The sequence below is a fragment of the Protopterus annectens genome, chromosome 5.part0 (assembly GCF_019279795.1).
Source record: "Protopterus annectens isolate FY-2018-M chromosome 5.part0, PAN1.0, whole genome shotgun sequence".
Taxonomy (NCBI): domain Eukaryota; kingdom Metazoa; phylum Chordata; order Ceratodontiformes; family Protopteridae; genus Protopterus; species Protopterus annectens.
The window spans coordinates 524,198,193-524,221,808 of NC_056735.1; positions in this window are offsets into that span (position 1 = coordinate 524,198,193).

The window sequence follows — 23,616 nt, forward strand, 5'->3', positions numbered from 1 at the left end:
TCTGTGTACAAAATACACAATAATCATGTAAAACATATATGTTACAATCCACCCACAATTTTTATCTAACCTCAATTTTCATATCCATAATTCTAAACTAAAATCCATCATCAAGGATCGTTTAATCATGGTTTAAATAGTGCACCGAAATACACTATCCACATTCTTTCTTTTTGTGTTAAAATCTTATGTTTCCGTGCTATATTTAGTCCATTCTCTACTACCTTATCAATACCCAGACATTGCTGTTATTTCTGCCTGCATATCCTGATATTTTATGACTTTGTCTCTGTCTGTACACAACACACTGTAGTCACTGGGTGTGGCGATTTTAATCATCAGTGCTACTTTTGTCTTCTTTTCTTGGACCACCATATCCAGTTTTCTAGTATTAATCTTTTGAACTGTTTTTGGTAACGGGTGATTCTATGTGAAATAAACTTAATTTTCTGTGATGCTTTGTGGCTCATGTTTCCAGTGTTTTTCAGCCACTTCAATAACATAATGTTTGTACAATCCCCAGTGCAACAATCTTGCCACATTATTATGCCTTTCAGTATGCAGTCCTTCTGCCATTAGTATGTCACAACCAGCAACAAGTTGTGTGACTCTTTCCAATTCAGTTTTACAAAAACTACATTAGTCGGTTTCTCCCACATGTTCAATGGAGTTTGTAAACAAACGTGTGTGCAGCCAATATTAACCTTTCTTCTCTTGGTTTGAATTCACCTCTCCTTAACCATTCCTGTGTTCATTCCTAATCAACATGTGGTTCTTCCAGATGCTTTCTATATTGGCTACTATATTTATGCATTTTCCACATTTCTTGCCTTCTCATCTGATCCTTCACCTTATAGTCTTTCGTTTTTTGGCAAATACAGTTGCTGCCTGATTTTTATCTACTTCTGGTATGATTTCCATTCCTGCTTGACACCAATATACTTCTGCTAGATTAAGCAGAAAAGTCATTTTAGATTTATTCTCCTCATGTTTCAAAACTTTCACTATGTTTGGATCTTTTGAGGTCAGCAGATATGTGTGGAGTCCCACAATTGCAGATCTATACATGTAATCAATTTCAAGGAGGCCCATACCTTCTTCAGAATGGGGAATATATAATCTTGGTATAACTGATTTTTATAAATCATTTGTGAGCATGAAGCATCCTTCTTGTTTTCCTATCTAATCTAGCCAATGTATTTTGGGGCCAGTCAATCACTCCAAAACTATGTTAGGACAGGAAGAGCAAATTGGCTTATAGATTGAATTTTGTTCCTAGATGTCAACACTGTTTTCAGGATTAATTTAAGTCTTCTAAGGTATTCTTTACTAAGTTTTATTCACATTCGTTCTTGTTTTATTGTTGATCCTTCATGAATTCCCAAATATTTATGTACTCCCTCTTGCTCAAGTTCTTATGTAACACATTCTTGTCCTAAAATGATGTTTTCCTGTTGCTGCAGATTTGCTGCTTTAAAGGTTACTATTGCACATTTATCAAGACTAAATGACATTCTTATATCATCCGAAAAAGTTTTGAGAACTTGCAGTTGTGCTTTCAGTTCCTCATCTGATGAGCTATACAGTTTTAAATCAGCAAAAAAGAGACTGTGAGAAGTCTTTACACTTCACTGTTTTTAGGAGCCAAATTATAGCTATGGCCTGAGCTGTTGAGTAAATAGTGTAATAGGTTAAGGGCAAGGCAGAATAACAATGGTGACAGAGAGTCACCCTGGAATATCCTCCTTTGAATTTTTATCCCTGGGATAATAATTTGTCCTTTATCATGGCTTAATTGTAAAATGGTCTGCCACTGTTTCATGGTCACTGTAATGTAGTCAGTCAGTGAAGGGTGTATCTTATACATTTTTAAGCATTCTTCTATCCATGAATGAGGGATACTATCAAATGCTTTTTTGTAGTCAACCCATGCATATTTAGATTCTTCCCCTTTTTACAGTTCTTCACTTTGACTTTATTTAACAACAAATGATATTTTGTTCCATATGATTTTCTTTTATTGCCCTTTTGTTCCACTGCCATAATTGAGTTTTCTTCTAAATGACTATAAACTCTATCGGCATCGATTCCCATTTATAGTTTATACGTCATCAGAAGGCAAGTTATTAGTCTATAATTTTTAGGATAGCTTGCAGGTTCGCTCTTAAGTAGGAGCATTGTTTTCCCTGTTGTTAGCTAGGTTGATGTCTGTTCTGGGTGTGCATATAAATTTTTCTTACTCATGGCTAAATCTTCGTGCAAAGATGTTAATACTTTTAACCAGAAGTTAGGTATTGCATCTGGACTTGTATCAACTGGACTTGGGGTTTTCCAGTTAGAGGCTTTTTTTAATTTTATTTCAATCTCTCTGGCTGTTACTTCATCCCATTTCATATCCTGTACCTTTAAACTTCTTATTCTTTCTTTTACTTCTTCTATCCATTTAGCATCTTTGTTATGTTCCAGAAGATCTTCATAAATAATTTCCCAAAATATATCTATTTCTTCTTTTTTGATGGTCTTTCAGTTCCTTTTACATTGTTTTCCAATTCTCTATAAAACTTTTTTGGGTCATCAATAAATTGCTTATTTTGTACTTTTCCTTTATATTTATCTGTGTATCTTCTAAGTTTTTCCACCTGTGCTGAGATTTTTAGTTTGTTGTTTGCAATAGTGAATGATAGCTCTTGATCTGTTCTAATAATGCCCATTGCTTTTATCACATCTATCTTTCTTAGTATTTTTGTTGATCTATTCCCTCTTCTATAGTCTTCTAAAAGTGACACTTCTTGTCTTAATTGCTTTATAGTTTTCTCTATTCGATATTTCCATGATGGTGTTCAATTTCTCCCCTTCTTTTCCCTCACTACCATGTGTTCTTGTGGTAGAACATTATCAGTTATTAATTTATCTGCAGAATAATATATCATGTTTATTTCTGTTATATCACATGGAACTCTAGGGACAGTCCTAATTACTGTGTTCATTTATTTTATCAGACTTCTGACTTTTGGGGTTTTATTGACCTTCTGCAGTCTATTTCTTTCATTGATCTTAATATATCTATCTATATATATTAAATCAAGCATCTCTTCTCTTAGGTCATTTTTGTCCAAACCTAGGGCACATCCCTTGTTTTCTATTTCCTGTGGGCATTCTATAGAAAGTTCTATAGCATTTTCCTGTAGCACATTCCCTTCAATTTCATCCTGTGCCATCCGTTGCTCTGTCATATGGGAACTCACTGACCTATCACTCCTCAACATTGACTGCATCAGAATTTCAACAGTTTCTTGTTCCTTCCCTTGATGTTAAGCTTCAAGTGAACATTTATACTGGTTTCCTATGGAAGGTTCCAAAATATCTTCAATGGCACCTGATCAGTTGCTTCCTCTTCCACTGGTTTTCCCTTAATTTTGATATACATTGCTCTATCCTGCTGTGGTGCTTTGTGAATTAGATTTTCCTACACTGAATCCTACACTTCGCAGGTACTCCATAACCTCAGTTTCTATTTCTTTAACTTCTCCATTACTAATCTCCTTTTCTAATTTTCCTCTTTGTCTTCTTATTTTTTCCATTGTAAAGTTTTCCATGCCTGGAATTCCTTTGCCTGTATTTCTCTTCAAATATCTTTGGTGCTGCTCTTTTTGTATTTGTTAATTTTGCTTTCTCTTTTGCATAAATATTACACCATAATAAATCTCTTTTTCTTTCCCATGTCCATATTTCTTCTTCAGATGTCTCCTGATCTTCCTGCTTCTCCTTACTTTGGGGACTCACTTCATCATGCTGTGATGTAACCTGTGTTAGACCTCTACACCCAATCATTCACTTTGCAGGCACTCCATAACTTCAACTTCTATTTTTTTAACTTCTACTTTACTAATCCCCTTTTCTACATTCCATCTTTGTGATTTTTTTTATTGTGCAATTTTCCATATCTAGATGCCTTTGCCTACATTTCTTTTCGAATATCTTTGTGGCTGCCTTCTTTATATTGATTAATTTGGTTTCTCCTTTAAATAAATATTACACCATATCAAATCTCTCTTTCTTTCCCATGTCCATATTTCTTTTTATATGTTGCAAATATGTCTAGGTTTGTTGTTTATATTTTTGCACTTCTTCAGATTCTTCTTTTTCCAAACATATCAAAGTTTCTTGATCTGTTTACTGTTTTTCACAAATCTGTTGTATTAATGAACACAAATTTTCATTTTAAGCTTCTGACAGTTTTTCCTGTGGAAGTATTTTTCTTTCCTCTAGTTTGTCTGTTATTTTGTATATCTTGTGTCTGGAAAATTCTGGTTTTTTTTGCATAATATTAACAATTCATAATTTCTTTCTTATCCTCAATATTCCACTTTCTCGTCTTTATGTCTCTTCTTTGGCCTATCAGTTTTTGTCATATTTTTTTTACTACTACTTCCTTCTACAACAGGGGGGCCATCTTCCCCATGGGCCTGGCCTGGTCCCATTGTAAGAATGTTTCCGTATTTTGAGGATTCTACACTGTCATCATTTCCATTCCTGGTACCAGTGTGCCTACCAGGACTGGGCACTTTTTTATCCTAAGTCTTGTGCACCCAGCTCTCTTTTTTAATTTTTCACCTACGTCTGTCCATGATACTTTGCGAAGGTACTCACCAAGACTTGAGGATGATTTGAATTTCAGCAATAATACTCTCCTTTACTTGCTGACTTATCATCGCTTCATTTGGATCCTAATAAATGTATATATATATATATATATATATATATATATATATATATATATATAAAAAAATATATATATATTATACACACACACACACACACACACACACACACACACACACATACATTTCTGTCTGTCCCCATATATCTAAATAACACATAAATGTATCAGACACCCACAAACCTATATGTATATCTGTATATGTGTGTGTGTGTGTGTGTGTGTGTGTGTGTGTGTGTATGCGTGTGTGTCTGTATTGCCTGACATATCCACCCAGATCGTGGTGGTTAAAGCTGCACTATGACACATATATAATGTTGGTCAAAGGACCAAAAGAAGGGCTCGATAGTAGATAAATGCACTTACTTACAGCCCTCTGTGCATGCTGGATGTCACCACACATACACCAACAAATTGTGTAATGTATAATGTTCACACATTGATAGGGCTAAGTGTTTTTGGCCACAGGCTTGCCCATCCAAATACAGACACATATGGCCAAAATGGCTACTGTTGCCACATACCTAGGATAAAAAACAGTTGTCTGACTGCTAGGGTACTAGATGCAGATGACAGTAAGAAGCAATGCCACTCTGCAGGCCACAAATGCTGTTCAACACAAGCCTTGTGTATGTCTTCTACAAGTTGTTCACCTACAGTTATTTATAAAGCAGACACAGGCCTCAAAATTCCTGTCTTCCACAAGGCCTGTTTGTTTTGTCTAGCATAAGAGTACCTAAAAAAGTATTAAGGTCAGACTTGAGCTGTGATGTGTGTGTTATTTACTGTGAAGTGTAGTGTGTAAGATGAGATCATTATAGCCAAGTGTGTGTGTGTGTGTATGTGTGTGTGTGTGTGTGTGTGTGTGTGTGTGTGTGTGTGTGTGTGTGTGTGTGTGTGTGTGTGTGTTTGTGTGTGTGTGTGTGCAGTGGTCTGTAAATGTGTGTGGATGTCAGGTAGAGCCCCATGGCCTTACAAATATTGCTAGCCAAGCTAATAGGTCTATAGCTCCTGTGGTCAGTCAATGCACCACCTCATTGCAAGGGGATAACAGTGGCCAATTTCCAGTCATCTGGGATGCAGCCTGTGGTGATACTATGATTGCAAAGAGTTTCCAATGGTGCTGGTAATCCATGTTGGATACCATTTAGGACACAGTCTAAGATATTAGCAGGTGCAATAGATGCTATGTTTGTCACCTTAGGGAGGCCATTTACTACCTGCGCTTTAGAGATAAAAGGTATAGGACAGGTTGTAGGGATGTCATGGTGCAACTGAAGGTGCCAAAAAACAAAAGAAAGAATATAAGGTGAAGGACCAGATGAGTAGGCAAGAAATGTGGAAAAAGCATAAATATAGTTGCAAGTATAGAAAACTTCTGGAAGAACCTCATGTTGATCAGGAATGAACACAGGAATGGTTGAGAAGAGGCAAATTCAAACCAAGAGATGAAAGATTAATATTGGCAGCTCAAGACAGTGGGCTGTTTACGCATTGGTTTACAAAGTTCATTGAACATGTGATAGAAACAGACAAATGTAGGTTTTGTAAGACCGTATTGGAAATAATTGTACATCTCATTGCTGGTTGTGACATAATAATGGCAGAAGGACTGTATACTGAAAGGCATAATAATGTAGCAAGACTGTTGCACTGGGGATTGTGCAAACATTATGGTATTGAAGTGGATGAACAACAATGAAAACATGAGCCACAAGGCATCATGGAAAATGAAGAAGTCTACATCACATGGGATCACCCATTACCAACAGTTCAAAAGATAGATGCTAGAAAACTGAATATAGTGGTCCAAGAAAAGAAGACAAAAGTAGCATTGCTCATTGAAATTGCCACATTCAGTTGCTGCCTGATTTTTATCTACTTCTAGTTTGATTTCCTTTCATGTTTGATGCCGATATGCTTCTGCTAGAGTAAGCAGAGAAGTCATCTTAGATTTATTCTCCTCATATTTCAAAACCTTTGCTAGCTGGGTGGGTTTGTCAATGATACCTGAACAGGGGATAGTGTCAAACAACCTGGCTAAGTCCAGGGGGATGTATGCACAGATGTCTCCTCATCCAGGTGATTGGTGACAGCCTCATAGGTGTCTATCAGGTTTAACAGGCATGATCTCCCTTTCACAGATCCAAACAGTGTAAGGTCAAGTGTTTTTAGATTACTGATATCTTTGTTGATACAGTCCATGATGATTTGCCCCATGGCCTTACAAATATTGCTAGTCAAGCTAATAGGTCTGTAGTTCCTGTGGTCAGTCAATGCACCACCTCTTTGCAAGGGGGTAACAGTGGCCAATTTCCAGTCATCTGGGATGCAGCCTGTGGTTATACTATGATTGCAAAGAGTTTTCAATGGTATTGGTAATCCATGTTGGATACCATTTAGGACACAGTCTAAGATATTAGCAGGTGCAATAGATGCTATGTTTGTCACCTTAGAGAGGCCATTTACTACCTGTGCTTTAGAGATAAAAGGTATAGGACAGGTTGTAGGGATGTCATGGTGTACATGTGGTGGGGACAGTGGAGTCCAGTTGTCACAGAACCTGTTGGGCAACAGGTTAGCTATGTCTACAAGCTCATTATATGTGGTATCTTTAAGTACAAGTTTGGCAACAATGTGGGCCTTTCCCTTTACGTTACACATCTAACTACACAATGCCTTGTGTGTGTTCTTTGTGGAGGAGGTTAATTTTGTCCCATACTTTGTTTGTTTTGCAGGACTTCACAACACTTATTTGCTTGTTTAAGCTGAGAAGTGAGTGCTATAATTTTAGAGGGGGCTTCCTCCCTCCTAATGTGAGACACCAAATGTCTACTTCTTATTATAAAGCCTGCTAATTGCAGTTGTCCACCAGGCAGGTTTGCTGTGCCATAAGGAGCTTGTTTTGCCCTTGTCAGGTGCAGGTGAGTCAATGCAGTTGTACAGGTGCTTGTATAAAGCATTGGTGTAGAGCTTGACATAGTTACCTGTTCCATCTGAGGGGGGGGGTGCAGTCAAGCTATTTAGAGCATCCCATACAAGGTTATAATCTGCTTTCTTGAAATGTATTACTTTATATGCTGCAAGGGGGGATGTGTCAGGTATGATACTTACTCTGAGTGAGGGCAAATTGTGGTCAGACCTCACAGTGGAGGATCTACAGTGGTCATCCATATTGGTAAGCACCTGATCCAATATGTTGTCTCCCCTTCTGTGGATGTCAAGCCACTCATCCAGGGCATTGTAGTTAAGGAAGTCAACTAACCTATGGGCAAGTGAATTTGAGCATGAGTAATCTACCTAGTTGGTGGGTTGTTAAAGTCAACCAAAGCCATCTTGTTTTTATGTATCTTGATAGACTCAAGCAGATCCATTTAAGCACAGTAGGTGTCCTGATTCATGGAGTTGTTCTTGTAGCTGGCAATGGCTTGACTAGGTGCCCTATAAGCAGTCAATAGCACCTGCAGTTTCTCCAGGGGATCATACTGTCTAACCAATCTGGATGTATATCTATCCTTAATGAATATGGATACACCACCTCCATTACTCTGCACTTTGTAAGTTTGAAATCCGAACATGTGAAAGGAAGTGTCACCTGGTATGGCTGTCATGCTCTCCACAGCCTTGACCAAGGTGTTTGTGACTGCACAAATGTCTGCATCTTCCATGGTGGGGACAGCTTCCAGTGAGAGGAGTTTAGTGGTGACATTCCTAGCATTTAGCAGCATAACCATGATATTGTTTGTAGTTGGCGTTTTCTCATTGGAAAGTTCTTCCTTGAGACACCACCTAAAAGGCGCACCATGGGGTTGGCAACAGCCTTGGCCAGTAGCCAAAATCCCAGTGGTGACAGATGAAGACCATCTATGGCATAGCATTGAGGTCTGTTAAGCTGGTAATCCCAGGCTGACATATAGTGGATCCCCTTACAATGACGCCACACACTACGGCAATTATTGAAGTAAATAATTTTCCCTTTGTACTGAGCCATCATCCTAGGGGACGGTAAAATGAAGCTCAAGGCCAAGGGCATACCGGTCCGAGAAACATAGTCTGTCAGCCCAGTCATGTTTCTGCATACAGTTCAGAGAGGTATATCTCAAGTCGTACACACCAACAGGAACTATGACATAGTCATAACAGTACTTGATGTTGACAAACTTGACTGCATGTGTGATATGGCGTATCCTGGCACCTCACACAAAGCTGATTATGACCTTTCCCTTATGTAGCCTGGTGAGAGGCACAGCAATGTGTCTCATGATGTAATCACTAATGAGTAATGTTTGATTTTGTGTTTTGTCTTAGGTGTTTGACCAGTAAGATAGTGGTGTGTGAGCTATTATGTGTACTGTGTTCTACAGAGGTATGATTATGTGTAGCAAGCTTGTGTTTGGGTTTATGAGGTGTCTGGTGTTTACTTATGTGTCTGGTAAAGACTTCCACACATGTAGATATGTGTCATATGGGTTTAGGTGGGGTAGGAGGTGCTTCTTCTAGGCATTTACTTCTCTGCAGTCACAGCCACTGTATTGGCCTCTGACTGACTAAATTTGCAGAAGATTGCAAATTAGGAGCAGTCATTGAATCCCCTACTGACTCAACAGTTATCCAGGATGGCCTTACACAGACATTCAGTTGTTGTCAGAGCCATGGACTAACAGTAAATGCCAAGGAATGCACAATACTATCCCTTGGGAAGTCATCCACCCCTGGTAACTAACGTATTGACAACACACCTCCAACAGTTGACCCAGTAGTTGGGGACTTACAGAGACATAGACAGTGACCTAGCCTCTGACTGTCATGGGTCGATAATATTTGGGGATGCATTCTATGTTATGCAACCTATAAACAAAGGTATGGCATGTAAATCCAAGACAGTCATTGCTCCACTGTATTCAGCATTCATCACACCTGTCATTGAGCACAATGCCACCTTTGGTATGTAACTAAACAGGCATATCCAACAATTGTCACACCCACAGAGGTTTCATAGTAAACTAATACACAGTGTACATAGCATGTCCTTTGCAGACTGTGTCAAACCCATAACTGTGTATTCTGTCACCACCATGCTTTGGAGAGGAGATGTATGCCTGCCATGCAGGGAGGTGTCAGACCCCACTGTGTACCTCCTGCATATCCAAGCAAGCACTAGCATGAGAATTACCTGTCCTACAAACCTACACCTTGACAGTGGCATAAACAGGACATGCTGAACAGACATGTATGTATCCTAGACATTACACCTGATATGTAGCAGGCTGCCCATGCTTGTGAAGCACAGCTCTGCCCTAACACAAATCATGTGCAAGTTACATGACAGGATGGGGAACATGGCAATGATAACTGCTTTAGAACAAATGTCTCTAATGGACACAGAGAAACTGTGCATGGTTCACCTTGCACTCCTGGCTTGTCCATGTGTCAGCTACCAAAACCCTGCTTACACTTATCAAGTGTATCAGACCTTGCCAGAGTTTAGGGATGCATGGCTAGGATGAATGATGCTCTTGTTTTTGTTAGCTTGTTATACACATATAAACTTACGGAGCCATGCAACTATACTGTCTTACTTTTCTGATTATATTTTTCTTCTGTGCTGTCATTTCATCCTGTGCTCTGATGTTGATGGCTTTATTACAGATGTGAACCTATAAGTGTGTCCTACACAATCCTGAAAATGAAATGTAAACAGTGCCATGAGACATCTTTCTTTGTGTGACTACACAGCCATTACAGCATAATCCAACATAACGTACACAACATAAAGTGGTTTACACATTACAAATGGCAGCGTTCAAAATGTGTGACTGATCAGTACAAGTAGCATGTCAAAGGCAACAATGGTTGAAACAAATACATATTAATTTAGATAGTTACCCTGTGCATCAGACACATAGCTTCATTTCCCTGTATCGATGAGAATGATGACAGGGATGTGGCACAGGTATCATCACTTGCACAGGGTGTTGTATGGAGGTGCAGGACTCCTAGGCTGACCCAATAGGTTGGCAAGCATGTGTGTGAGTCAGGAAGGAAAGGAAGCAAGATGCACCATGTAAATGTAGTGAGCGTGTCTGTAGGTGATCTGAGTGTGACAGTGGTGTGTGAGTGTCTGTGTGAACACAGCCAAGCATAGCGCTAGCCCTACATGAATGTATGTTGGACAGCTTTGAGCTGTGCATGGTAGAGCTGACAGTTCATCATCTCCACCCCTGAACATGAGAACTGGCTCTACCAGGAGTTGCACAGGCACCTTCATGCCCAAGGTCAGATGCTGGGCTACTACCTGAGGGTAACTGCTGTCTGCTGGGACTATGTCCTCAACAGGATCATACAGGACCATAAACCCATAGCCTGCCATGTCTTGGTGTGGACAGCACACTCCCCTCTGGAGCGTTGGATGTACCGTCACTACAGGGACAAGATTGTGCATGGCCACTTTGACTCTCCGCAGATGTAGTTGTTGACTTATGTCCATGATTCTGACTCTTAACTCCAACCAGACTTTCCATCAAAGACAATGTGCATTCCAAGGCAGATAGTGTGTGATCTGTCTCAGGTCAATGTCTTTCCACTGTGTCAGTCAAGTGATCAAGGGTATCAGCAACCCAATGGAGGCAGTCACAGATGTCAGACTGTGCTACATCCATAACCCTGAACATTCATCTGGAGCTCCTTTCAAAACATGCCTGTGCCACCATGACAGCCCTAAATATACGCCGAGTGATACGTGATGAAAAATCTGCAACAGGTGGTGGAGGGACAGCAGGCATCCATTGAGTACCCCTATCAATCTGCCTGCATGGAAACTCTCCAACTGTTTGGCTATGGCCAGTGTCAACACTCACTCCAGCCACAGTAGCCACACTTCCCTGTACAATGTCCCCACCCTCTGACTGTCCAATATCTCTGGCCTCAGGGGACTGGCTATACGTAGGCATTCTGGCTATGTACAATGATAATTAGGGTGGACAACGGATGTAATCCTCTGTGACAGATTCAGGCCCTGCAACCCCCAGCTGTACCTCACTTTGGACACCATTATCATCAGAGTCTAAAGAGACACTGACTTCAGGTTGTGAAGGGGACAATGACAAACCTCCCTTGGGAAAGCACCACATTAATACCTGCACTACTATGATCTGCAGTATTATGTTTTAATATTTGTTATGCTGTATACACTGCTGTCATAATTACAGACCTGTACAACCCATAATTTGAGATAGCAGGACATGAGGTCATTAATTTCTAACCAAAATTCGTATATATTCCAAAATAGCAGTCTTTAAACTGGACTCTCATGAGTAATACATAAATTATGTACACTAGTGACATTCTGCAGAACTCTGCACAGTTTACAGGTATGGCCATCTGAGAAGTCCTGTTAATACCTACAAGACCTAAGTATGACCCTAAAGTGTGTACAATCAGAACATATCACTATATTTTTCAATCACGCAGACAGTACATCAATCCAGCCAGCAGGCCTTGGTTGACACTTTAGCTAATACCTTGAAGTAAATCTACATCGGTGACAAAAATGTTTTGTGCTTACCAGCAGCAGGGGCATGGCCTCTTGCTATTCCTGATGGTCCTGAAAAACATTTGAGGGAGAGGTAATATAAACAGCACCACGTTACAGTATAACACTAGTACTACTTTCAAATATCCCCCTTTTGCAGTAGTTGCTATGTTAACAGGTATGTGGGTCACAATCTCTGCATGAGCTTAAAACTGTGGGCAACCTAGTCCCCCCACCCCATAAAACACTTGACAACCATGTAAAACTATGTACACCCTGACATGCTAAATGCTACATTATTCTGATGCTGATTCCACTAAACATACCTGGATGCTCCTCTTGGGTGGAAATGGTGGAACCCACATCCATGACATACAGTGTGATGGAAGCCTGGAACCCGTACTGTGTTGCAAGGTTCACCAAGAATTCCTAAATGGCTGACAGGTTGTTCCGCTGCAGGCCCACCACCAGTGACCTGACAATCCCTGGCCACATCTGCTGCCTGTCTGCATCTTGAGTGGATCATGTCTGTGGCACAGTGTCACACCTGCTCATATGTGCAATTCTGATGACCCATAGCATTTATGTTATGGACCATTTCATCCCACAAGGCTTATTGTTCTTGCCTATTTGCCCTCCTTCTGGACAGCAGGACTTGGTAGTGTTGTCTTAATGCTTTAGTTTTGAGGTCATTTTCCACGTCAGTGAAAGGTGGGTGACAAATGTCGTGCATGTTATCACCTGAAATACAAAATAATGAGAACACATGTCAGGATCACATACATGGTTGTACAGTATGTACAGATAGGAAGGCTATCATTATTCTTCACTTGATTATACATCTCATATTCAACAGTGTGCCAATCATACAAATGGTGAGGAAGCAACTAGTATAGTGGCAATAGTGACCTACACCTGCTTGTACCATAACTGATACTCACATATGATCAGACACCCAATACAGGAGTCCACTTGTGGTGCGGCCCATAGCAGGAAAGCTCCCCCCCATAACATATGTATATAGTAGAATGCCAAAAAATAGCTGTGTAGTATTACAACTATAACAAAGGCTGTATCCAGGAGACCTATATCCCTAGTTAACAGACAGCATCATGCCCTTTCTGTAGTCTACATCCTCTGTGAGTGTTACACAGCTGCAGATCAATGACATGTCACCTGTACAGTTCTAAGAAAGACTTACTGATGTAATCGCCACTCCCCCTAAGTATATTAAAACATATGCATCATACTGGAAACAAAATGGTTATATACCTGATGGAGTACAATACTTCCCTTTTGGAAGATACAGATATATACGTGTTGTGATAATGAGTTCATCATAGAAAGTAACTCTCGTATTCAATGGTTTCCCTAGCTAGGAGTTTGCATTTTTAAGATAGTTGTCATTGGCAGGTGATTGCCTCTGAACCAATATGTAGTTCAGGAATGCTAACTGAATCATACACAGGTGATTTGCAGGGTAATCAGGCAATCTCATGCAACTATTGAAGGAGATATAAGGCTTCAATGTAGAATCCATCCCCTTTCTCATATGATGGGGTGAAAATACTGGGGTAGAAATACTACATTAGCACAGAGAGGATGTTTGTAGTAGATTCTTATTGCATACACGTGTGTGTGCTACAGGCTGCAGCTCATGTTGCTGCAGGCAATAAACATAGAGAGGCTGCAGAATGTGCAAGGCAACACTTATGAGTAACTGTGTGACCAGTGGTAGCCTTGGTGTACAGCCAGAGCCTAATTGAGGGAACTCATCCCACAGCAAATTGAGTTACGTGTTTAAGGTAAGTATGTTAACAAAAGGTATCATTAGCAGAATAAAAGGCAACATGTTTGTTATGTCCTTGAACAAGGTAGGGGGTACATTTTCCATTATGTCAAACATTTGGACAACTTCTAAGCCATGTGTTATGTCATGGTAATCTTCTGGAGCATGTGTGCTGGCAACCCTTGTTGCTAGCACAACCTCCATATGTGTATGTTACTTGTGCAGCTGTGCTTATCTTTAATACCAGTAGCAAATGATTGTGTGCTACAGTCTGATATTACTGGGTGTCCTTTGAATTATAAAACTTAAACTCCTCTGTGAATGCATAGTAATGTATGACCTGACACTCTATGCACTTTTTAGTGTTGTAATAGTAATATGTTAACTAATTTCCTATCTGCAGGCCTTTGACTTTCATCACTGAAAAGCACCCATCCATCTGAAATGCTTTGGGTGGATAAATAGGCGATGAGACAGTCATTCATATCAGAATTCACAGTGGTGATGTACACATACATGTTTTTAAATGCTAGACACCACTGGATTTGAAACCAGGACAATGTGTACCAAAAAATAATGTTTTCAAAGCATTTAACTGACTGAGCTCCTAAGTCACTGTTACAACAGGTGTATTTTTCAATATATGATTGCACACTTACATGCTGTTAAATACCTCATTTACATCCATTATTCTGTGTATGATGTTATAGGGATGTAGTTCTCCACCAGAATCCCAGTTAAACACCTATTTTTCCATTAATGTTTTAGCAGGTGTATTTTCAAATGCTGCAGATATAATTGCACAGTTACTTGGTGTTAGAGACTTCACATTTATTATTATGTGCCTGGCTTTATAGTGATGCATTCCTATACCAGCGTCCAAGTTACATTCCCATTTTTCTATTAATCTTTTATCAAATTTGCGTGACACATTGTGAAGCATAGCATTGCTTAAACACACTTAATGACAGAAAAATGACAATTATTATGTTTTGCTTAAAACACCTGTTAATTAACAGCTGTGTGGTATGGTGGGTTGATGCACTGATCTGCAGGTGCAATGGTCTTTGGTCTGAAATAAGTTGCAGGTGCATTTTTTGAATGTGATTAATATTATTTCACACACATTTATCAATATAGTGCCATTTAGCTTAGCTTAGAGATGCTGCACATTGCACAGCATCATGCACAAAAATCTTAAAAGAAATAAAAAATGGACAGATAGGACAGTGGTGAAAAGTGGTGCAAGCAGGGGGGAAACATAGTGAAAGGCAGGTAGAAATGTGCAGGAAGTGTGTACGAAAGAACCATAGCCATCCTTTTCTTGTACAGCAATAATTGTGCACTTTAACAGATTTTTTAGCTGAATTTGGACTATAACCTCCAGAGAGAGGGGTAAGGACAACATAAGTGCATGTGTCCAGTGGACATGCATGTGAAATGGAAAACTATGTATGAGACAATTTATTGGGGAGACAGGTGCCCATTTTTTTTAACGTGGGAGTGTAATGTTGGTGAAGGGACATAGGTACATGTGGGGGAGGTAATTTGGAAAGGTGAGGAAGCTTTTGCAGACAGACAAGACAGCAGACAGAGTTGATGTGGGACACAAAAGGGTGGCAAACACCTTGGTTGGGGAGGGTGCTGTGGAATCCCAGTCCTATGAACATCAGACACAGTAGCAGTGTGACTCAAATCCTCACCCATGGGGCTGTTGTCTGTGTACCTTCACTGCTCCTGTGGAGGCAGTGGTCAATGCTGGTGCCTGGGGCCAGAATGCCCCACCAGAATGGACAGCATGCTCGCCATCTGGTGTAGATGTGCACCAATAGTTTGACACACAAGCCTATGCACCATGCCCGGTAGCTGGTCTTGGGTGACAAACATACCACCTCCAACTCCACTTCCAGGGGGTGATCACCCGCAACCTGTAGGGCAGAACTACTAGATGGCCCAGGTAGTGCAGGGTAGCAGAGCAGAGAGGGTGCCACCAGGCTGTGGCCCAGACATACTGGGCCCAGGTGCCACTGCCGGGGGAGCCAAGGGAGGTAGACCACTGGCCTACCTTGTCACACTGTATTAATTAAATATAAACATAAGGTCAAAATAAACATAACCAAACAAATGTTAGTATTTACAAAATAGATGATAATAATGATTAATCAAAAGAAATACAAAGGAATATAATGAGGAACACAACAATAGATAATGTAAATGAAAGTAGTTTAACAGCAAAGCAATATGAAAGTATACATAAGGCAAACATAAGAGGTAGTTACAACTAATATATTAATATCAAATCATAATAATAAATATAATTAATAAATGAAAGAAAAGAAGGGGTGATGTGAGAGAGAAAAAAAACATTAGTAACTTCACAGGCAATATTACTACACAGACTACTACTACATACTTCTACATATGTAAGATTTCAGTTGTGAGTACAGTGACTGCAAATATTGTATAGACGATGTTGCACATGCATAGCTCTTAACCTGTTAGCATGGGACATTATGGGCCAAGCACTACCAAATGGTGGTACAAAGGCACAACTACAGTTACATAGTGTGCCCATACATTAGTTGCAAGGAGGTTCGATAATGGATTTATCATTAAATTGCATTCCAAGTAATGTCATATATCTGCTAATGAAGGACCAGACATATGGGACAGTAGTCATTACATTCTGCAAAAATTGTGTAAGTTGAGAGGTATGTTCGTGTACACTAATTACCTTAGACAGCTGGTCATTTCTCAGTTGGCTGCCATGGGATTAGAACCCACAAGCAGTGACTACAGGAATAATGTGCACTTTATTTAAATATAATGAATTATCAAAATGCCATCTCCTTTAAGACTTTTATTGCAACATTTTGTGTGAAATTGTACATTTACACACATGCATAGCTCTGTGTGGTATCAGATTAGAAACCAAAAGCGGTGACTACAAGAATAGTGAGCACTTTATTTGAAAACATTAGTTATCAAAGCATCATCTCCTTTTACACTGCATTGCTTAATGTCACTTGAAATCTGGCAGTTACACATATGTATGGCTGTGTAGGATGCCTGTTAACCTAACTGTATACCCTGTTCATTTACTGAGTGGTATGTACAGCATATTTCGGGAAAATTATCAAAACTGAAGCTTGACACTTAATCTGGGTATTGTACTACATTTGTTTCTGAAATTTATTGCTGCCTTATTTATTACTTACTATGTAACATTTGACTCATGTCAGATTAGAACACACATGCAGTGAATACAAGTATAATGAACACATTTCTGAAAAGATTACTTATCAAAGTACAAGCTCCCTTTAAACTTTATTGATAATGTTTCTTAATATCTGGCATTTAGACACATTGGATAGCTGTCCAGGGTTTCAGTTAACTTACTCATACACCATGTTCATTTACTGAGTGGAATATACAGCATTATTTCAGACAAAATGAGCAGAACACAGGCTTGAACCTTACTCTGGGTATTGCAGTACATTTATTTCATACATTTGTAGCTGCATTCTTTATTCATTTACAATTAACAGCTGACTGGTGTCAAATTAGAACACACATGCCATGAATACAGGAATAGTGAACACTTTCTTTAAAAGATTAGATATCAAAGCACAATCTCCTTTTAAACTTTACTGATAATATTGCTTAAACTCTGGCATTTAGACACATGGATAGCTGTCCAGGACTTCAGTTAACTTACCCATATACCATGTTCATTGACTGAATGGAATATATAGCATTATTTCAGACAAAATGAGCAGAACACAGGCTTTGACCTAACTCTGGGTATTTCATTACATTTATTTCTGACATAAGTTGCTGCATTCTTTATTCAGTTACATGTAACACTTGACTGGTGTCAGATTAGAACATACATGCAGTGAATACAGGAATACTGAACACTTTATTTGAAAACATTACTTATCAAAGCACCATCATTCTTTAAAATGTATTGATTAATGTTACTTCAACTTTGGCATGTAGACCAAGGATGGCTATCTAGGACTTCTGTTAACTAACCCATATACCATGTTCATTTATTGAGTGCAACCTACCGCATATTTCAGACAATGAACAGAACAGTGACTCAATCTGGGTAGACTTCAACATTAACTGATGGTTGGAAACTAGACTTCACAGTACTGCATGCTTACTTGCTTTAATTTGCTTTACCATTTCAGGTAGGCAGTGACATATTAATAAAGATGTAAGATGTCCCAGGTATGTCATACCTGACTTTTAAGAGTGCAAACTCTGTAATTACTTTATTGTATAATTGCATTATGCATTAAGTTATAACGTTGACATTTTCCTACTTGCCACATGATTGCCTCATCCTGGCCAAGCACCCTGCATGGGACTGGACATTATGAGCCCTCTTTTCTGCAGCTGTAGTAAGAGAAGCAAACCATTATGCATACCATTCAGCTTGCATACTTCTAAATTACTGGGAAGAATACTTACACATCTGTGGGGTGTGCCAGCCCTAGCCTCTTGGACCCAGGTCTCCAAGGTTCCCCTCTTCCTACCGCCTCCGGTTGTCATAGTGGTGACAACACTGGTCACCAGTGCGGATGATACCAGTAGCGCTATTTAGTTCCCCAGCCAAACAATCCCCAGGCCTTAGACTTACACTCCTAGCCCTTGTAGTTACCCTGCAGCAGTCGGAGTTCATAATTCCTAACCAGAGTCCCACAGAAACTCTGCACTTCCCACTTTTGTGCACAAAAGTAGACTCCTTCACCAACAGCACCAGGCATATCCACAGGCAAGTTAAGATTCCAAAGAATGATGTGAAATTCCCACCTACTGGCTTTTAAATAGACTGCATTCCCACCCTTGCATGTCATGCTGTAACTTTCAAAAAAATGTTGCTCCACTTAGCATCGCTCAAACTCACATAGACCATGTGTAAGTGAAGCTTAGCACCACCCAAATGGGAATAGACTGCTTACCATATTTAAGCGCTGCTCAGCATCATGCAGCTTTTCTAAATATAATGATTTTTTTCAATTTTAAACTAAACTGATGTTTCAGTCACCTGACCCATTTTCACAGGACCATATGTAAAAATTATGACTGCTCAGGACTCGAACCCAGGGCCTACTGCACTGTAGGGCATGACTCAGTCTATCTAGCCACTGGGATAGTGAAGGGAACTTGTATATATTCAGATATACTGTCAAGGTCCATGTATGCATGGCGCACCTTCACTGCGCAGGTTTGTGCTTTGCTAAGCATCGCAGGAGTACAACAATTGAATACCTCCAGTTTTTATTTTTAGATGTCTAGCAGATGTCTGCTGTATATGCAAGCACAGCTAAGCATAGCTAAGCAATGTGACGCACTGAGCAAACAAGCACATAAAAAATCAATTAAAATTGAATACATCCAGTTTTTACTTTTTGATCTCTAGCAGATTTCTACTGTATATGCCAGCAATGCTAAGCATAGTTGTGCAAAGTGCCACACCATGCAAACAAGTACAGAAACATAAAAAAAATTGAAATTGCAATTTCATGAACTGATATCTGTTGTTCACCTTTTGGTTCAGGATAACAGGTCAAAGGGTATTGTGCTGTGCTTACCAACTGTCCAGAAGTTTTCTGGATAGGCTACAAGTACAGAACAGCCACTATAGTGCTGTTTACATGGATTCAGTATCCATGTTACTGTGATCTTCCTTGGCAGTGCACACACCCCTGGCTAAAATCCTAAAAAAATGCATCCATACCCAGGTGCTAAAATATCTCCTAGACAGCAACATCTTGTCACCTACTCAACATGGTTTCAGACCTGCCCATAGTACCACTACAGCCCTCCTCTGCTTCACATACACAGTAAACAGTCTCAAAACCGAAGGCCTGCAGGTGTCAACTCTTTTATTGGATATGTCCAAAGCATTTGACACAGTCTCACACCAAAACCTGCTAAGTAAACTAAACCAATATCACCTATCAAATTCCACTCTTACCTGGTTCCATAGCTACTTAACTGACAGGTACCAAGCTGTGAAGTGGGAAAATTCTCTCTCTCCTCAGCTGCCTATAACTATAGGAGTCCCACAGGGTTCTATCTTAGGACCAGTACTATTCACAATCTTCACAAATGACCTCCATACCTCCACACAGCATGCATCTATCATTCAGTATGCAGGTGATACTACCTTAATCTGTGCTGCACAAAATATTCCCACCCTCCTGCAAACAATTCAACTAGCATTCTCTGATGTTGAAAACTACCTTACCAAAGCCCAACTTATCCTCAATCCAAAGAAAACTCAGCTTATGATTATAACCAGTTCTATCAAAAATACTGATAGTCAATTCACTATCTACTCCACAAATGCTACTCCAGTCGCTCCAGTGGCACAGGCTAAGCTATTGGGAATAACCATAGACTCCCACCTAAAATTTGATAGTCATCTCAACTTAACTATTAAAAAAGTACATGCCAAACTGGGATCACTCTACCATATCAAACCATTTCTTACCAACAACACAAGATCAGCCATTGCTCGCTTCTAACTTCTATCCACCCTACTTTATACATCTGCCATTCTGACTAATCTCAACAAAACTGAACTAAGCAAAAGGGAAGCCTGCTATAACAGAATTTCCCACTTTGCTGCAAATTGCTCATATAGAACTCATCACTGTTCTGCTTTGAGACAGCTCCACTGATTTGAACTGCCCAGCCTCCTAACCTACAATCAGATCTGCCTCTGTCATTCTATCTATTACCTCCCCAATAAGTGTCCTGCCCTCACAAACCTAGTACAGCATCACTCACCAAAAAGGCCTCTTAGATCATCAAGCAAACTACTACTACTAGAAGTTACCAGCAGCTGCAATAGCTTTGAAGACACGCTATATAGTAGTTCAGTGGCTAAAAAAATGGAACTCTCTCACCACTAGCATACAAAACACATCGTCCAAAGCCTCCTTTAAAAACATCATTAGGCAACATCTCAAGCAAAGTTGGCAGTGCCGTGACTTCTCCCCAGGCTAGTGAAAGGTACACATACTAAGGCTAGAGTACTTGATAATAGTTTTCAGTTTACTCACAAACACTGGCTAGTGTACAATGCATGTCTGTACCATACCTCTCAACCTGGAAACATCAAAAATCTGGACAAGGGCCATAAAAAATAGGTACAAATCTGTACGCTGATTAACATCTAATTTGCATACATAATCCACTCTGATGGAATTGTGGGATACCAACTTTCGAACACAAACTGAAGAACAGACAACCAAAATATGGTACCGGAGTCCCCCTGCAGCTATTCCAATGTCCCATTACCTGGCTATTTCACTTCATTTACCATAAACACTAATTTGCAGCACATCAATGGGCAAACACTAACAGACATCTGATAAACAAAGCAAAACTGTCTCACAATAAAAATAGACTTGGCATTAAAACTTCTGTGCCCTTGAAACTCACATTCATTGAAACAGCATTGAAACCTGCACCACATCCAAAGAAAATGCATCTGGCCAGTGATGGATAAAGATTACCTTTTTGTTTTCAAATCATTGGCCCCTTGCACACAAAACAAGAAACATACAGGCATTCTTTTATTTGATACACCTTCCTGACTTTTATTAAATTATATTCCTTGTATAATACAGGGCAATTTAAATTTATTGTAGGAATGAACATTTATTTATTTATTTATTTTTAATAAATAAAATAAATAAAAATAAAATACAGGGCAATTTAAATTTATTGTAGGAATGAACATTTTTCCAGTAGACTGTACTGTAGGCAATGAAAGAAAATGCATGAACCAATAATTACAAAACTGCCCAGTTCAGAACATTTCCATCATAAAAGGCTACTTCCACACCCAAACTATAAACAAAATGACAGTAGTGTAAGCCATAGGCATCTTGCACAGCTTCTAGCACTTATTTTCAATTTCGTTTTTGTCAAACACCAGGCAGGGGCACATTTTAAACATTGCTTGCATAATTTTGGAAAGTTGCTAGAATAAATTGTTGTGTTACCCCATGCAAGTTACTGGCAATTTGAACCCAGAACACACTTTGAATACAGACTGAACCCTTATAGTTAGGCCAATATAGAAAAAAATGTATTAGCATTTCTTTAGAAACAGTACACAGAATGGCAGCAAAGCCAAACAGTTTTACAAACAAAGGAGGGGACACAAAGGAAGAATGCAAAACACTGACGGGAGCATTCAGCATGGAAATCCTTTAGAGGTATATGCAACTGATATCTAAGCAACTCACACTATTTCCAAAACAAATATTAATTCTGGAAATCAATAATGGACAAGGGCAACAGGTATATAACAGAGTCATTTCTACTGAAATGTTTACAACCTGATAACCTCCCTCAGAAGCAACACCAGATTTGCAGCTTAAGGTTTGCAAGCAAGTTTGCACATTTAAGGATCAGTATAATGATTTATTTAGTGAATAATTACAACAGTGAACAGTACAAGATGCAAGAGAAAACAATAGCAGCCATAATTTAATTTTCCTTTCGATAGTCATCAGCTTTTAACAGAGATTCTGGTGTCCCTTTCTAGTATCCTCGCTCAGGCAGATAAGATTACTCCAAGTAATTCCTAGCTTGATATTGAAAATATTGTGTAATTAGCATTTTACTACAGATAAATGCACTGAATGGCTAAAGGATTGAGATCTGCCAGGGTCCCCATATCACACATTCCTGAGTCACACAGTAATCATCCCTGTAAATCAACATTCCAAACCTGGTATACAGTAATTTTCTAAGTATCATCAAATTTCTCATTGCACCTTGAATAATCGCCGAGTCAGTGTATTGAAATAGCCCTCAGGCCTGCAACACTGGATATAATAACTTACAAATTTATGAACTCACTTTGGGCTCATGCAGCCTTATAAAAAAACAAGAGTACTTTGTTTTAACGATAAACAAGGCAAGCTACTTTTTTTCTGTGCAATTGCAACAGTGGATTGGATGGAAACGTCATATATACATTTTCTAAAATGCAAATGCAAAACTGGTATTTTAAAAAATAGCATTCTATGACTAAAAATTCAAATAAACATATTTAAAGAATTGAACAACCTCAGAGTTGTTACATGGCTGCTTTCTCACCATGGCGCAATGGTTGAAAAAGTGTATACATACACTCAGTGGTTAACAACATTCATCATACTCACTCTCTCACACACACACACACACACACACACACACACACACACACACACACACACACACACACTTTCACGTTTCTATATGCTAACAAAAAATTAAAACATTATTCTCACCATGCAATAGTCCCTTGCAAAGCCAGCATTTCTCTCGGCGACATCGCAGCAGCACGTTTCAGTCGAAATGGCAGAACTTGAAGATTTAAATCCATCCAGCAAGCATCCTTCCCTTAACCGAAACCGACTGGCTGGTAGTGCAGTAGTGCTCTAATTTCAAATTCTCAGCAAGGCACTAGTTCTGCTCACAGCCAGTCGGAAATGATGACGTGAGCTCCTTGAGCTCAATTCCGACTTAAAAGAAATCGGAAATGAAGGGGGTCAC